General features: G+C 38.9%; 1 pseudogene; it reads left to right on the top strand.

The window, feature by feature from the left end:
• Positions 1-19,293, top strand: part of LOC130679810 (centrosomal protein of 162 kDa-like) — a 70,427-nt pseudogene that overhangs the window by 33,279 nt on the left and 17,855 nt on the right.

Below are 19,293 nucleotides of genomic sequence, written 5' to 3'. Positions count from 1 at the left end.
TGCTCCATATAGGATAGATCACTGTGTTAGTTGCTAGATTGGAGTTCAGCAAAATAAGCCTCATTCTGAGACTGCAACAGGGCATAGCCACTTGTAGTTAGCACAGTGCAGAAGTTCATGTTCCTTCTAGTTATGGATGTGCATAAGATCAACTTCCCCAAGGCCTCTCAGCCTTATTTTAGGGCCCTTTGACATTCCTGACTCCATTTCAGATGTTTCTATTCATATTATTTAACTATGATTATGTTAATTCCATAGTGGTTATAAGATAGCATTAGGCCTTTGCGCTTTTGAGTTTTCTTACTGTTCCTCATTTCTCAATCATTTCCTTCCAAATGAAAAAACAACTTTTGCATTTTCTCAAAGTTAAGTAACTTTGAAGAAACAAACAAAAAACAGAGGTGGGTTACATTTTGAAGAAACACTGATCCTGTCACTGAAGAAAAACTGAAGCAAATCCAAAAAGAAATACAAGAACAGGAGACACTCCTTCAGGGATATCAACAGGCAAGGTGACACTTCGCAAAAGAAGAATTTGTTCTTGAGAACCTTTTGTTATAAAACAAAGCATATTAAAGTATTCCTGTGCTCATTTAACAGGTAATGGCAATTCTGGAAAATATGAGGAAGCAATAATTTGACTAGTCTGAACTTTTTCATGAACAGAATTCAAATGGTTAAGAGCGTGGGTTTGGATTCAAAGAATCTGGTTTGGTCTTAGTTCCACCACCTGCTGTGTAGCCTTGAGCAAATCACTTTAACTTTCATATAATCCAGTTTCCTCATTTGTGAAATTGGGTATGATGATAGTAGTAGTTGCCTCATATGGAGTTTGTGATGAAAATAAGACAGTGTAAGCCAACCTGTTAGTGCCTGGCACACAGTAACTAGCTAATGAATGTTGCCTGTTTTTTTTAATAGCCATTTCCGTAAAACTATCCCATTTTTCTTTAGTTTTCTATAACACTTTACAGTGGAAGGTTTTGATATATTCAGAAATACAAATCTGAAATCAGTTGGCATTTGCACTATGAGTGAAAAATGAATTAGAGAAAATCTTTGTGTCCTGTAGAAGGCAGACATTTGCGAACCATGACGGATCCTTGGTGATGTTGACCTGACAGTCGGCCGGGACATATTTAGTGATCCCTAGCATGAGATTTCATCTTAGTTTCTTCCCCACCACTCCCTTTTTTTTTTTTTAATCCCTCCCTTTCTCATCTTTTTCTCCTTTGACAACATAGCCTAAGAATCAAACCTGTCAGTAACAAGCATTGTCTTCCAGGGACATCCAGAGAAAGCATTACAGTGTCAGTGATTACATTTACTACCTGTGGAAGTACTGATTTTAAAAGACACATTGCCCTGAAGTTCATGAGAATCGTCCATACCCTTTGCCTGCCATTCTAATCATGCCATTTAGAACATGCATTTTTAAGGATTTCACAGACCCATTAATATGCCAGCTACCCCCTCCCACAAAGATAACACAAAATTTGTGTATCTGTGTATATATTTATATTTTTTTCTGGTTTTCAATAATTCTACAAACATTAAGCACAGATCATCTGCCAGGCATTAGGCCAGATACAGTGAAGATAGTACATGGTTTTCATTAGATCTTCAAAGATCCTTGATTTTCATCAGGTTCTTAAAGAGGTTAATAACCCAGAGCACCTTAGCACAGATTGGTGCTTTCTGATCTCAGTTTGAGTCACTCAAGGCTGGGGGTAAACTGGGTCTAGTCCTTGCTCTCCCTCATCCTGACATTTTCAGAAATATCCAGTCTCTAAGTCTGCTCACAGAAAGTTCCAGAAACATGAATGCCCACTGTGACTGTATCCAATCTCTTCATTTTCTTCATTGCGGGAAGCCAAGCCAGAAACAGAAAAAAGAGGGTGCAGATAGTCCCCCCTGGCCTTTCCACCCCTGGTCCACACAGTCAGGATGTGCTTATTCCTACAGCCACTCACCCACTTACTCCTGTGAAATGTGCAAAACTGACATAAGGCCCTTTGGCTCTGGGCATTTTTGCAACTTTTTTTTCCAAGTAAGCATTTTGGAAAGAATTGTTTTCAGGTAAAACTTTTTTTCTGAGATGATATAAGTAGTTTGAAAAACATTTTGCTTACTGAAAAACTGAAAAATTTGAAAGACTTTAAAAATATTTAAAGGATATAGCTGTTGTGAGCATATATACTTATGTTTTATAAGTACTAGCAATTTTAACTATATGTGATTTTCTATTTATGAAGGAAAATGAAAGACTATATAATCAAGTGAAAGATCTCCAAGAACAAAACAAGAAAAATGAGGAGCGAATGTTCAAGGAAAACCAGAGTTTATTCAGCGAGTTAGCTTCCTTAAAGTAAGTCCTTTTTAAATTCTTAAAACCCAACAGACTATTTCTAAGTATTTTATTATTGTATTAAGAATACATTTATTTTTACTAAGAAATGAAGATTTATCGTTTTGTAACTTTTATATTTTAATATTCAGTGGGTCTGTCTTAGTGTTAGATGACTAGTGGATACCTCGGTATTTTCAGCCTATTCATATTTGAGTTTGATTATCAGTTTTAGGAAATTGAATATACAGTATTCTTCTTGATCAGTCATTAAGCCTGAGATGCTTAACATTTCCTAAGGAACCATGGGATTAACAATAATAAAAAGTATGTATCATACAATATCATGTAATGTCTTAGGAGAGGTTCCATACCACAGCAGTAGAGCCTGAGGCGAGGATCCTTGGGGAGGTCATTTCCTAGAGGATAACTTTCAGGAGAAAGGGAGTAAGAGAAGCAAGACGGGGGTGGGGGAAGGCAAGTAAGCATATGGTCTCAGCTGGAGAATGGTTTCGTTCTGCTCTGACCGGAAGCTTGGGAGAACAGACTGTCCCACAGAGTTGGTCTCTGCTTGAGGCCAGTGAGGCAGCCTTTTATACCCCTAGCCTTTTATACCACCGGCTGAGGTATGCCCCAGGAAGGGGCTGGGGGATATTCCCCAGGCCATGGGGCAGGGCTCTCAGTGGGCTGAAGGCATTTCTCCAGAGGAAGAGAACTTCTGAGTTGTTGTCGACCAACGCCAGCCCCTACTTAGGAGTCGTAGTTCAGACTGTAAGATCTTTTGGATGTTTCTCCGTCCGACTTTAACATGTTAGGTAAAAGGCCAGACCCGCAAACATGGGCAAGTCAGGGCACTACCTGCTTTTAGGAAATGGCTGCCAGTTTGCATTTTCATAAATATCTAATCACTCAGATAGGACTGCTATTGGAAGGAACTTCTTTGGCCATGAATGTCATGAGCTTTCTTTTTATGCACATATTTCTTTCATTCTTTTGTTAGATAACCTAGGGAGTAAGAGGCAGGGCTGCTGCCAGCTCCAGCTGATCTTTATGCAAAATAGCAAAAGACACACCTTGTATAAACAAAGCTACACAGTACACAGGGTGGCAAGTAAGGGCACTTTTGTGTAAATTAGGGGAAAAAATACCTCTTAATCCTGGTAAGTGTAACCCCAGGCCAATTGTGATAATCTGCCAGTTCCAGTGCATGAAAGCATTTACATCTGCTTTTTTTTCAATGCTTCAGTATTTTAAAATGTCATCTTATATCGTCTAGCTTTTAAAAAAGATCTATTCCAGAATCCCAAACTGAAGCTCTCAGTGGAACTTTCACAATTAATTGTTTCATTAGTACATTAGGGCTAGATGCTCTTACATGGAGTCCTAAACTCCTTGCTATAGTATCTCTAGAAAAACAAATACAATTCTAATGTCCAAATAGTAGACTGTGTTTGGTTTTATTTGTCAGTTTCCACGTGTAATTGGCAACTTGTATTCCTCAGAAAGGAGTCTAGGATGATGTGACAACACACATTACCACAGGAAAAATGGGGCCCATTTTTCTGGGACATTGATTTTTTTTTTTCTCTAAGAATTGGGAGAAAATATTTTTAAAAACAACTTCAGGATTCTATTCTTTCATATTAAACTTTAAAATTTCCCTTAAAATAACTTCTTTTAGTATTTTAAACTTTAGATTAAATAAACTTTTTTCCTTAGCATCTCACATGGTTTCAATATCCACTACAGCTTTTAATCTTTAAGAATTGAATATTTTGCATCAAATGGAGTACCTTGTAAAAAGAAAAATAAAATTTTTTTCTTTTCAAAATAAATCAGAGAGCAGATGCACCAAAGTCATTTCCTACCTCAAGTAGCTGAGACTTCAGAGCCTTCTGGAAACTGGAATTTTACAGATCTCTTAACAGAACTACGGGTGGCACAGGTAAGTTGCATAGGGATTTTAAATATCAATGAGAGTAAAGATTATAAAAATTCCTATATTTGTAAAAAATTTTATTACTTTATGAGTAAACATTTAAATTTCATACCATTAAAAAATTAAGAAATATCAAGATTAGCTTGTGACCTTACGGTACAGAAAACAACATCACACTGGTTTTGGATGGCGTCTTTTTATAATCCGACCTCTTGCCGGGCACTTTCCGCATGGTGTCATACTGGAGGCATCACCACGCTTGGGGCATGTACACCTTATTCAGACAAATCCCTCACTGGAAATGTATGTCTAAAATAGGAAATAACTTGGAGATAGTTATTCACCATAGAAAGTTTCGTTAGCTTTTTACCTGTCTCCTTAAGTGGACTGTGTACTTCTAAAGGGCAGAGACTGTATCTACAACTATTTATATCACATTTTCCTAACATAGATGTGAAATGCCATAGCTGCTGCATAACTTTTTTCTCTATTTTTATTGATTTGTGTTATAAAACATACGGTTCTAGAATTTTCAAGAGTACATTTATCAATGGAAGAAGTTCTAAAATTTTGGTCAGGTTAATTCTATTTGGAGCAGAACAATTCCATATACTGCATAACTTTTATCACCCCTGTCACCAGAACTATGTGCTTATAGCACCCACCAGTCATTTTAACCATCAAAACTACTGCCACATTTCAAAACATCCCCTGTGGGAGGGCAGTTAATTCTCCCCACTCCTTCCCATTAAGAACCATACCACTGAACTAAAAGGCCCTTCCAGTCTATTTGAATGATTGTATAAATTAGAAAAATTCCAATTACATGCCACCTTTAAGAATAAATTTATTATATAAAATTAGATTACATAGAAATCTAAACATACCATAGTTTAATAACTGATGTTTAACAGGTTTTTGTAGTAAATAAAGTACAGCTTCAAATATGAATCCATTAGGGAACTTTCTTTTGATGCATGTATGTATGCATGTATAGAATGATTAAAGAGTGAGTGATTGCACTTTCCTCCCCTTATCAAGTAGACCTAAAAAATTAACAAGTTAAAAGAGTGCCATATTTCATGAAGGCTGAAAAAAACATGATAAGGTTCCAACCATAGCATTAGTTTTATTCAAAGGCTGTTTTTAGTGACCTTTTAGACGTGTGCTGCTTTGAACATATTTTTCTGACAAATAGGAAACTAAAACTGCCACTGAAAATACTGGAAAATGCCACATAGAATATAATAAACATCTTGTAAATGCATAACCCAGCTCTTAAGAAAAGTAAGGGAACTCTCTAGAGGCCAGAAATAAGGAGGGATAAAAATACCTAACAGTAAACATCTACTGTGAGGCTTGCATTTTAGGCTTGGGCTTTAATAGCAAAGTGAAGTGAGGACATCAGGACTTCAAAGGGCCATACCCTTCATGAAACAATGAACTAGGAAAAAAATCCAGTCACCTGCATAAGTGCCCAGGATGTCAAGAGAGCTTTTCTGTCTTAACTTCATCTGTACATGGGGCAGAGTAGAGGTCTCCTTTGGTCTGTGCCCATGTTTTACCAGCTGTTCAATATAAATGTCATCCCTTCTACCTTCATTTGTATTTTAATACTTGAATTGATACTATCTGCAAGGGTTGGTTTTGCTCAAACTGAGAAAAATAACAAACTGAGGTCCTGAGTCAATGATAACCTCTAGTGTGTCTGGAAGGAACAAATTCAAAACAGCTCTTGGAATCGTAAGGTTCCAACCACAGCATTAGTTTTATTCAAAGGCTATTTTTAGTGACCTTTTAGAAGTGTGCTCTTGGAATCTACACCCTTAACCCAGCTCACACAGTATTCCTACAGGTAAAAAACCCACTGATAATTACCTACAGTTAAAAATTATACAGAGAAACAAGCCATCATGAGCCAGCATGCATAACGGAAACCTCAGAAGGCAACACCACAGATGGGGGAGCTAATGTAGCAACAAATCAGTCTTGGTCCCCGTAGAGCTTTCTGCCTAATAAAGAGAAGAGGCTTGTACACAAGTCAATGTCATAGGAGACAGAAAGAGATAAATGCTAGACTAGAGGTACAATGAAAAGTTTATGGTGATGCAGTGGAGGGGATAGCAGGAATAGACTCATTTGAACTAAGCTTTGAAGGGTAAGTATGATTTTTATCAAGTAGAGGAAGGGGGGCTAAGAGTAGCATGGAACATAGAGCATATTGAGAATTCATGCAACAGTGCTTTGATATGCCAAGCATTTTTTATGCATTTATGATAAAAGGATTACCAAAATAAAGTACTGCTTTCAAGTAAATACATGATGTCTTTTTTCAAGTAAATTTTAAGTAAATACATAAAAGGTGGTGATAAGCATTGCAAAAAGAAAATAAAGCAACAGGAGTGGGGTTTGCTGTGTTAGAAAGAACTTCCTGGGGCTTCATTTGAGCCGAAATCCTAATGAAGTTAGAAAGTGAGCCGCCTACATCTCTGGGGGCAGAGGACACAGCACAGACACCTCGGGGCAGGAGTGTGCTGGGTCCACTCAAAGAGCTCAGCAGTCTCTGGCTGAAATGGAATTGGGGGGTAAGATCAGTAGTAGCTGAGGTCAGAGGCGTGGGCAAGGCTGGGTTACGTGACGCTGAAAGTCGTTGTGAGGACTCTGGATTTGCCCTGGGAGGATGGGAGCCGCCAGAGAGCCTCAGACAGAGGAGTGATCGTAACTGATTCTTTAACACAATTCCTGTGGCCGCTGTGAGGAGAGCAGACTGTATGTGCTGCAGGCGGAGGAGGCAGACCAGTTAGGAGGTCAGCGCAGTGATCCAGGGGAGGTGGAGGAGCAGATCGGAAGGTCTTCAGGCTGCGTTGGGTTAGATCATTAAAACTGACTCGTAGGCCCTAGGGAGCTACTGGTAATTGTGGGAAGTGATCAAATCAGAGCTGAAATTTAGGAAAAATAATTAGCACCAGTTTTTATGATAGACTGGGTGAAAGAGATTATACCACAGTTTTTTATGGTTCGAAATAATTTGCTTTTGTAATTCTATGAATATCAAGAAAGAAAAAATAAGTTCATTAGAAGACATCAAAAGACTGAAACAGGACAAACAAGCTCTTGAAGTAGACTTGGAAAAAATGAATAAGGAGAGATCCAGGCCAAGGATCAGATTGCTTACGCCACAGGTAAGACCCTGGGCTGGAGCAGCTTACCTTCATATTCATGGCTGTTCTTTATTCTTGAATTTAAGTAACAGCAATTGGATAGTGTGATCAAAATGCTGTTCCTTGAAGTATATCCTAATTTTAGAGACATTTTTTTTAATTAGTTGTAATAGGTATGTACATTTAATAGGTTTTAGCAGGAGTAATTGCAGGATTAAAGAAAATCAAGGATTATTTTGAATTTGTGGCATTTTATGTGGGATGACAAACATTGTTCACATGTCTGTCATCCCACCTAGACTGTGACCTTCCTGATGGCATAGTCTGTCCTTTTATCCCTGGGTCTGAAACATAGGCTCCCACCTATTTGCCAAATGAACAAATAGCACTAAATTTTGTAGGAAACACAAGGATAAATATGGTATTCCCCACCATGGAAATCAAAGATAAGAATGCAGAAAAATTTAATATTTTAAAAATTGCAAATAAACATGAGATGGGGTGCTGTGTAAGAGTTTCAGAAAGGGAAGGCTGTCATTTGAGCCAGGTCCTGACAGATGGGAAAATTCAGAAGTGGAGTGGCAGGGGCTGCCCAGGGTGTGTCATGAGCACGTTACTGAGCGTACCTGTGGACTGGAGCTTCAGATGGGAGAGCACAGGACTAGGAAGGTGGATCGGAGGAGCCCTTACCTGCTCAAGTAAGGATCTTTCCTCTGTGTTGGTATAATCTGCAGTGTAAGATACGTACAATAAAGTCCACTTACCTGTTTGTAAGAAAACCACATTTACTTTTCTCACTAGTAAAATAGAATGATAATAATAATAGTATCCATCATGTAAGTTTTTTGTGCTAGATAAAATCATCCATAATAGGCATTCTTTAATGTTTTCAATTTTTACTTAATATAATTATAGGAATTCTTCATTCTTATTATCTCTCAGGTCTAACATTTATTTTCTCATGGAAATTACTTTACTTTTATAATGAAAGTGAGTGGGAAAATAGTTGACTTATCAAAAATTTCTACATAGCCAACTTCGCTGCAAGTTTGAGGATTTGGACTATGAACACAATTTTCAACTCTCTTTACTAATACTAGATTAAAGTAAACACCACCTGGCACACATCAGTTGTTTTTTACCTCATATTTTTTCATAATGCTTTTATAAGATAAGCATTGGTTTTCATGTAAAATATTTTAATATGGTTTATTTCCATATTTTGAAAAATTGCAGTCAAGTTACTGAGTTTACCTTATAGGTGAAAAATTATATGAAACAAAAATTTTAGAAGAAACACATAAAGAAGAAATCAGTCTTCTGCAAAAAAGATTATAGTGGTTTGCTGAAAATCAGGAACTTCTGGATAGAGATGCAGTTCGGCTTAAAGAAGCAAATGAAGAAATTGAGAAGCTCAGACTTGAGGTAGTCATTTCAGAATGTATTTCTGTAGGTGACCCATTACCTTCAATAATTAGTTCTTAGCCTTGTAAGTGTCCATGAATCAATATCTAAACTCTGTTCACTCAAATTGCTGGTTTGGCATTTGGTTGCTTTTAGGTGTGTAGCCTATTTTAGATTAGACTGAGAATAAATCCAAGCTGCTCGCCGTGCCCTGTCAGGCCCCATGTGGTCTGGATCCTGCCTGCCCAGTCATCATACCTCAGCCCCAGTCACTGTCCCCCAGCCGCACCAGACCTCCCCCTGGTTCCTGAACATGCCGAGCCTGTTCCACTTGATGCCTCTGGCCTAGGTTCTTCCCTTGTGTCACTCCTTGTTCAAGTCTCATCTCAAACTTCTCCCCAGAGAGACCTTTCCTGACATTCTCTAATCTAATGCAGCTGTCACTGTCGTCCCCGACTCTCTTCCCATGCCTTCACTCTGTTTTATTTTCTTCATAGCACTTGTCACTCTCTGAAGTTATTTTATTCACTGAGTGACTTACTTTGTTAGCTGATCAGCCGTCTCCTTTCCCTGGAGTGTAAGTGCCCTGAAAGCAGGGACTTAGCTTGTTTGCCCGCTTTGTCTCCATGCAGTGCCACGTCTGGGATTTCATGCATGAGTGAGGGAACTACCATCATGCTGCCCTGCTTGTGCTTCTCTGCTGTGCTTTAAATATGCTTCTTAACATGTTCTTCACTTACTGGCAGGTCAAGAAACTGAAAGCTGAATCTGGAAATCCTTCTCTTCAGCAGAAGATACACTTGAAAGATAGAGCAGCTGATGCCAAAAAAATTCAGGATCTAGAGAGACAAGTATGTATTCAGGGTAAGTTTTCATTAAGGTATTTCATATATAGTGCATTTTTATTTTCTCTTTTGCTCCAGGAGTTCCTACAAAATATATTAACCTAAAAATTCTTGTTTTTATTCGTTTATTTTGATATAGAACTGCTCCCACTTTAAATAAACTTGATATGTAGCATTTAAAGTAACATTAATAAAAGTAGTAAACAGCATCACTTTATATAATCTGTGGCTTTACACATAAAGAGATTTTAGACTAATGTGCCTCATTAGATGGTAGAACTATTGATGGAAAGTTATTTTTGCATCCCAGCTCTTTTTAGACATCTGGGAAGAAGGAAGTAGAAATCTGAAACACTGGGTGTGGAGTTAGAATTCCTTCTGTCGAAAGACAGGTGAGAGAGGAGTACAGCAAGGGAGACCCATGAGCGGGGACCGTGGTAGTGGTGCTCGGGAAAGGTGAGACACCCTAGAAACAGCAGGCAGCCTCCCAAAGAGCTGGCCGTAATTTTGAGTTCTTGTTCACTGTACAGGCTCAGAAATATTTCATGGTCAATGTGGCTGGACGACCTTCTTCAAAAATCATAGTACACTAATTAGGGTAAAGTTTTTTTCATTGATGTAGTTTTTCAAGGTGAAATATTAACTTTTCCATTCTACTTTTAAAACTATAAAGTAACACTTTTATTCATAACTAAATATTAAACAAAATAAGGATGTTCAGCCTCATTCATAAGAGCAAGATTCTGTAGTCAAGTCATGACACTTAAACATACAGGTATTATTCCATCACAAACCCAAAAAGGTGAGGTCATCACTGGGCTGAATATTATCCCAGTTTTATGAGAAAGAAAAAAAAAGCAAAATATTAACTTTGATACTTTCACAGGACCTGTTCTTTTATCAAAGGTATGATTTGATAGTTTGGCTCAGTGGCCAGGAAAGAAATAGGACAAGGTAGTTTGAAGAGCTAGAAATGTTCTGAAATAAATGTAGTCCAGGATTGCTTGGCATTTTTTCAGTGTTTAAGATTTAGAGGAGCTGGTTTATTTAAAGTGGGAGCAGTTCTATATCAAAATAATGAGTAAAAACAAGAATTTTCAGTGTTTACCATACAGAATTGTGAGGGAGAGAAGAGCAAAGAAACTACTCCTCCTCCTGATAACTTCAAGAGAAGTAATGTAGAACTGAATGTATTAGAATAAAAAAATAAAGCATGTTTCAAAAGCAAAGTTAAGACTTGAAGTGGTGATCCATATTGATGAGAAATATAACACTTTATTAAAGTAAATACTCTTTTTATTAACACTTTCATTAAAAATGTATTGCTTAATCATCTTAGATTATATCTTTCTAAAATATTATGCATTAATACCATTTTATGTAGTTTGCTGTATATACATTTCAGATCTTATTCGGTGACCATGAACATTTCTAGCCTTATGATTTTAAATATTAATATATATTTTATAATAAATGTACATCACAAAATATCTAGAATCATTTTGGAGCCATATTCTAAAATAGATTATAGATATAACTATAAATAGATTATAGATACATATGTATGAATTATAAATATAAAATAGATTATAATTATACAGTAAAATATCTTTTCTAAATAGTGCATATGTAAAAATGAAGCTAATTGGAAATGCATGTTACAATGAAAATTTCAGATTACATGCATTCATGCTTTTATTTAATATAATATTCCATAGGTTAATTTCCAGTGAGAATTTTAAAATATTTTACTTTGTATGACAGCCACCATGATATCTGTAACCAAAGAATATTAAAAAGCAAATTAAAGAAGCTACAAATAAAATCTAATTTTCCCCCAAAACTGTAATATACATTTCAAGATATCAAAATTAGATTGAAAATACATCTTAAAATTTTCAGTGAATGCATTAATTGTAAGTATATTAAAACACTGATTTTTTAAAAATCTAAATCTCTTTAATATATGTGGCATATGTATGTATATACCTTTACATCCTCACATCTAATAATTAGTTTTTTAATACCAGAGGAAGCAAAACTTTGAAAATTTTCAGATGTAATTATCAATATTTGCATCTGTATAAATATTTGTATTTATATCCCAAGTTCCATTATATGTATGAATGTGCAAGTAATCTTCATGAATGGAAATATTTGCTGTTAGTTTTGCAAATGATGTGACCCTTAAATACCTAACATGAACAATGTTCAGTCTGTAAATAGGATTTTCAGCACCAGCAACCCATCTTGTCCTAGGAAACATCATTTTTGAGATCAGATTATAATAAAAGCGAACATTATCAAGCCCTTACTATATGCTAGGCACTCTGCTACCTACACATTTTACCAGGAGAAATGTCATTTGATCCTCACATATGTTTTCCAAACATCTTAAATCATAATACCGTTAGCAAAAACAGATATGCACACATATGCATATATAATAGCTAGCTCTAGTTTCTGTGGACCCTGATGCAGTTCTAGCTTACAGAAAGACCATGTGCTGTGTCATGGTAGACTGAATGAGAAGTGTTGTAAAGATGTCATTAAATATCACCTATTCCTCCTTGCTTCCTAATTGAAAGACATCATTTTAAAATAGATTAAACATCTCTTTGAAATCTAAACACGATTGATAAAATATAAACTGCTTAATTTTAATGTACATCAGACCTTACAAACGTACAAAAATATTTTAATAGGTTAAGGAAATGGAAGGAATTCTAAAGAGAAGATATCCCAATTCTTTACCTGCTTTAATATTGGCTGCATCAGCTGCTGGTGATACAGTGGACAGAAATACAGTAGAATTTATGGAAGAAAGGGTAAAAATACTGGAAGCTGATCTGGAGGGCAAAGATGCCGGACGCTTTCACAGGCGTTTCGGTCCATTCAGTGTAATCTTTCCGATTACCTGTGAGGGAAAGATCCTGCTGACTCACCTTGCAGATCAGGGACCTGAGATGTTCGCGGTTTAACTCCTGCCCGAGGTTCTGCTGCTGGCGAGACGCAGAGCAAAGCCTCCAACTTCGCGCCGCTTTGCTTCTAGGATGCGGACCTCATTCCCCGTAGGTTTCTGTCCTCAGAGACGCAACAACGGTAGAATGCTAAGTTTCAAAAACAGGAAAAGGTTGAAAACTTGGAAATTCTTTGGCCTGCTAGTTAAGGTCTTACCACGGAGGTGGGGGTTCCTTTACTCCACCCTCTTCAAATCTTTCAGCGCTTACCTGGTTTGTTTTCTTGTCTCACTTCCCTGAATTCTGAGTTGCTCTCCTCCTTTAACCAGCCAGTTTTCAGCTTCCCTGACTTATCCTCTGCCCCGGGTTGCTGGTCTCCGCCACTCCCCACTCACACAGCCGTGCTCGGGGAGGTGTGTGCACGGCCGCGAGGGGAGGCCAGTCTCAGTGGTTCTCTGCGCTGCTGGGCCAGCCCGTTGCAGGTGGTTGATCAGTCCTTCCTCCTTTCCCTGGAACACCCCCTCCAGACTCTCTGTCAGGCTCCTGTTGCCTCTCCCCTCCTCGTAGGTATTCTGCCTCCTTTCTCCTCCCAGAATGGAACGTGTACTGTCTTTAGTCAGACCGACCTTCCGTCTAGGCTGACTTTCACTATTTTAGCTTCACAGCTTTGCACTAGTTACCTAACCTCTTCGAGCCTGTTTCCTCATGTAAAAAACAGATAAAAACTGATTGACTGTTAGTTATGTCACTTTTACTCCAAAGTTTCTTTCAGTTCCTCTATTCCTTTTCATCACCGTGTCACTCTCCTACTGTCATTAATAAAAGATGGCTCAATTACTGTTGGAACCTCCCGACTAGTCTACCCATACCCACTTCATTCACCCCGTTCTCTAATCAGCTTTTGACACCAAAGGCAAAATCATATTGTCATCTCTTACACACACACACACACACACACACACACACACACACACACACACACACACACCTGTCTTTGTTTATACCCCTCAATGGCTTCCTGTTCCCCTTAAGATAAATAAATGGCCTGTGAATGCATGTAATGCCAGGCCCCTTTGTGCCCCGCAGTGCCTCCCCACACCATGCGTCCACCGCCCACTCACATTGACCTATTTCTCCTCCTTGCCACGTGTCTTTCAGCCACAGTAATTTGTGTTCTCTGCCCTCTGACGGTACTCTCGGCCCTCACAGTTAGGGCATCCTGTCCAGCTCTCAAAACAAGCATTGCTTCCCCTGTGAAGCCTTCCCTGGACTCGTGGGCAGACAGATTCCCTCTGCAAGCACTGCATCCCGCACCCCTCCCCTCCACTGCATCCACCCCATCTGGAGGATCATGAGTGACCTCTCTCCCCATCCAGCTTCTGGGAGTCATGACCACCCCACTTCTGTTGTATTCCGCCACTCAGCAAAGTGCCTGACACAGAGTAGATGCTCAAACACTTTAACTAGTTAATCCAAAATTCATAGGGTATCAGGAGGATTGAGTGGCAGAGTGTATGTAAAGCCCTTGTGTCATATCTGGAGCACAGCAGACACTCAAGAAATGATTGCAATAATTACAGTTAATATTCCACTGACCAAAAAGAGGCATAAATTCCAACCCATGACCCCATTTTTATATATCTAAATCTACCCATCCCTTTTTCTTGTTCGCAGTCCCTGACCACATCTCACTCCTGCCCTGGTTACTTCCTGCCAATTCCTCTTCCATTTCTGATTCCCAGTACACACCAACCACTTGCTTGTCTTTATACGGCTCTTCCTACTTCCAAAATGTCCCTGCCTCCACTTATCCCCAAATTTATACTCATTCCTCACGGCTGAACTTAAATGTGTAGTCTGCCCACCTTCACTCGGGCATCCAGATAACTCAGGTGCCTCGTGCCCCCTGCATCAGGAGGCCCACCATCCCAGTCACAGGACTCTGCAGCTACTGCCGTGTCACTCTCCTTAACCAGGCCGGGAACTCGTAAGGCAAGAACTGACTTTCTTTCCCTCTACAATCTGGCACAGTGCCTGGCATTCAGCAGTAGCTCAATAAATACTCATTAAGTAAATGAACAAACACTACTGCACCTCCCTATGCAGAGTAAAGTATTAGATTATTACTTTTACAATACTAAAGCTCCAGTAAATAAATTCCAAGCTGACTTACTACCTAGGAGATTTCTAAGTTGATGTTAGAAAGTTGAAACTGTGCTATTTCTTAAAGACTTCAATACCAGCAATTGCTTTCGCTATTTATCATCAGAGTATAGTTTGCATAAAGAAGGATACACAATAATAAGTTTGTGAGATTTAAAATAAGTTTTGGGGTATACAGAATGTCTGATGTAGTGTTTATGAAGCAAAATGTCTAATGTAATGTTTATGAAACACATTACTTATGAAATTATATAAAATACCTTGAGAACATATAATGGTATGCCCTTCTAAGACTGGGATTTCAATACGTGACAGACTCAAGGAACATAGAATTGGAGGCATCAGGATATGTGATGACTGCCTGAATGAATGAACGGGAGAACACAGGCCTTCAGTAACTAGTGAAATGTGTAGCAGTGGTTTGGCATTACGTGGATTCTTTCCTTTCAGTTTCGGTATGAACAGAGACTAGAGGAGCAAGAGAGCTACTTGCCTCCAGATTGAGGGTAGCACCTCAGAACCAGTGTGGGGACCCCTCCAAACTTAAAGCACCAGAGAAGGAACTCAGCGACATGAAGGAAGCCCATCAAGTCACTGTAAGAAACCTTGAATCTGAGATAGGCATTCTTAAACATCAGAAAGCTGAATTGGAACTCAAAAGAAAAGATGAAGATGATAAAGATTTCCAGTCTATAGAATTCCAGGTGGAACAGGCTCATGCCAAAGCTAAACTGATGAGACTTAATGAGGAGCTGGCTGCAAAGGGGAGAGAAATAGAAGACCTTTCAAAAACTGTGGAGAGGCTTCAGAAGGAGAGAAGGACAATGCTCTCTAGTCAGTTCTGAGGGTAGAGAGGAAGCGACTACAAACAGGGTGAAGAAAGGCGTGCCACCCGCAGGGAAAGGGGACGCGCTCTCCTCCTCTGCAGCGCTGGGGGACAGACTTTACCAACCAGATGCTTTTATAGATTCCCATCTTCCAGAGGTTTTACAAGAAAACTGCAGATTGAAAAGTGAACTGCAGAGATTAACTGTAGAGATGAATGAGCTGCAGATGAAATCTGATGTAGCAATGAATCAATTAGAAGACTCCATGAAAAGGTAAAATGTGAATTCAAAAATACATGGGGACATAAAAAGATAAAAATTTGAAAATAGTAAGATGTATTTCTTCTGGTAATTTGTTTGACCTTGATCGGAACTTATTAACAAATCCTAAGAAATTGTATTACATTGCTAAGTGTAGATCTGTTTCAGAGTAGGATCCTCTACCTGTGCCCAGAATCCGATGAAGCAGACTCTCCACGTCAAACCAAACCATGCCCTTGGGCTGACCAGTCCTGTTTTTCTGCAAGTGTCCAAATGGCGTTGATAAGCTGACCCATTCAGCCTTCTTACAAATGAATATCATTATTTATAATTACCACAGGAAAATGCTGTCACAATATAGCCACTATTAAAACTGGTGATATTTTAAGAGGAAAAGGTCCTATTTTCCCAAATAATTCTTCGAATTAGCCTAGTGATCACACCCATACATTCCTTGAGGAATGAGTCTGCTCATCCCTTGCTCCCTCAGAGTCTCAGATACTATCCACTGCCTCTCCTCTGAGCCACCCCACATGCTCAGACCTTTGCATTTGATCAAACCAAGTGCTGTTCCTTTTTCAGCACCACTTTGCCGCCAGCAGCTTCTTTCATTTCTGCCTCACTTATTCTTAAATACGGCTCTCATCCTCACCACTCTTGGAAACCCGGTCTCTCAGGAACGACCTTTCCCGGTCAGCGTAGTTTTCCTTGACGTTGTTGAACACACCGCCTTTCCTGAAACAGTTTCCCCCCTTATCCTCCATGACTCAGCAGCTCTGACCGAAATTCCTTTTCTCTTCCCTTTAACTGACTCCTGACTCTCATTCACCCTCCTTGAAAATCCGACTTTCTGCCACGGTTTCAGTTTTAGACTTTCTGTTTATTTTTCTCCATTGCCAAACTCATCACTCATATGGCTTTTATGAGCCATGACGTTAGATTTACTTTGCAAGGCTTGTTCTCTTCCCTGGGTTCATAGATATGTGTATATATTTTTTTTCCTTTGGATTCTTCCTCTTGTATCTCAAATATTATCTTTTCTACCTGTGAACTAGGTCCTCCTCCCAGCTTCCTCATCTCTGTTTATAACCATATTTTTTCAATTGCCAGGCGCAGCTTTACTTCCTTCATTTCTTGGGTTCAGTTTATGGGGTACTTTAGAAATAGGTCCCATCTTGCTTTCCTCCGAACTACAGTGCAGCGGCCTCCCTAGTATGCCAGCCGGTGCCCCACCCTGACCGCCCTGGTTTTGGTTGCTGTCTCCCCCATTCGTCTTGCTTAAAAACCATTAGTATTCTTTAAGCACTCCTGTGTCTGAGTTACTCTGTTCTCCACTGACTCCCAGCTTCTTGAAGAATCAAGACTGAATTTCTCTGCCTCGTGTCACGAGTCCCATCACTGGTCTAATACTCCACTGTGGGGCTCACTATACTCGCTGCCTCTTGCATGTTTCAAGCCCTACCTCTTCCACCAAATACTACCTGGAGCTTCGCAGGAAGTGTCCTGCTCCCACCTCCGACTCCTGGGTGACCTGTGATGTGTACCGAGAAAGCACTGCCCGCACACGGCCTTGTAGCGCCCGGGAACTGATGTAAGATCACACTTACTCTGCAACCTGGTGTAGGAGCAGAATGAGCATCCGGAGCGCCCAACAAATGCTTACTGATTGATTGGCAGCCACACGTGACTGAATCATCGTGGCAACTATACTGCCTCCAAACTGAAACCTTGTTTCTTTAGTCCTGAATGCAATAGTAGCAGTGGAGCTATTTGGAAGGAATCACATGTTTTCCTAGAAATCATTAAAAATAAAGATTTTTCTTATAAATTGTCCTAAAAATAATTGGTAATTTTTTTAGTATTGTCAGTCTGTTTCTCAGATAACTCGGCCTGAGAAGTGAGGAGTAATCTTCCCTAGTCCCAGATTTTAGGCTGTTTTTTCACTTTAGATCAGTAACATCATGGGTGTTTTAGCTATTTATGCTCTTCCTAGGACCCTAATCTCACTATTTCCATGAAGAAATAATTCATATATTCAAGTAAGCAATTGATAAATTTGTTTATAGTTTGGGAATTTCCATATTACTATATATCAACAATGACTTACTAAGTACCTGCTTTGAGTCTCAAACCCTGTCATTTTAAAATAATTTTCCCAATAAGAGAGAAAATGTTTTTCTGTAAGAAATGTATCAAGTCTTTAGTCAGAACTTTACCATTTACTAACTGCCTCTGAGTGTATAGATTTTGTCACAGAGAAAAACCAATGGTTTCTCACACTTAATGGTCCGAATGAATTCGGTGCACATTACCCTGGGCCCTGATAATCGCTATAAAAATCACTGTATTGTTGTGACGCAGTAGCTAGCCCGGAGTCATATGCATAGACCAGGAACTGAGGCATGTTGCCTAGAGACAATGCATTGGAGATTCTGTAGGGAACTGAGGTTACCGAAATAAAAGTCTGCACAAAAAAATCTAAGTTTATCTTAAAAGGTAAAATGTCAAGCCCTTTGCTTTAAATTCACACAGACATTTAGAACCTTTAATTCCTTCCAAAAGTTCAGCCCCAGATGAGTCAAATGGAAGGCCCAGATTCTGAGGTCCAACTCTGCTGTGTTTGAACCCTGACTCTGCAGTTTAGTGATCTAGACCCCAGGTACATCACTCATTCGTAAACTCAAGTTTGTCCTTATAAAATTCAGCAAATAATAACAAGCCTGTGGAATGGTTCTAAGAACTCAGAGGCAATAATGTATAAAGCACCTCGCACAGGACAATACTGGGGCATGCTCTCCCTTTGCTTCTTTAAGTTTCAGGCTTCTTATACTATTTTTGTGCTAACTCTCAATTGAAGAGCTGCTTTTATGTGTGGTTTTCTTTAATTTGCTCTACAGGATCAAGGAAGATGCTGCAGCACAATCACGTCTCTGAAAGCCTCTCATCAGAGGGAAATAGAGAAACTCCTTTGCCAAAATGCAGTAGAAAATTCTTCTTCTAAAGTAGCCGAATTAAATCGCAAACTAGCAACTCAAGAGGTAATGACTTTAACAAACTTTCTTTGACTTTAACATGATTGTTTTCAGGACTGTTAGCCGAACATTATTTAACTGGGTAATGTTTTTTACTTTACTTTTTTGAGGTTGGTAATAGAAATGTGAAATGATTGGCTTTTTGTTAATAGGACAAGATGCCATTACCATATGCTTAACTATTGTACTTTAAAATCATACCCTTTAAATATCTTATTTCACAGTTTTGTCCCTACATTTCTCAAACAGGTGTTCTCCTAAGTTAGTTGTAATGGATGGTCAAGACCTTGGTACTTGAATGTTGAACCATCTCCCTCCTTCCCAAGCCCCAGCTGATAAGTAATTATCCTAGTT

This window comes from Manis pentadactyla, chromosome 12 (genome assembly GCF_030020395.1).
Source record: "Manis pentadactyla isolate mManPen7 chromosome 12, mManPen7.hap1, whole genome shotgun sequence".
NCBI classification, from domain to species: domain Eukaryota; kingdom Metazoa; phylum Chordata; class Mammalia; order Pholidota; family Manidae; genus Manis; species Manis pentadactyla.
The sequence above is the reverse complement of the archived record's forward strand: the minus strand, read 5'-3'. Positions and strand labels throughout refer to the sequence as shown.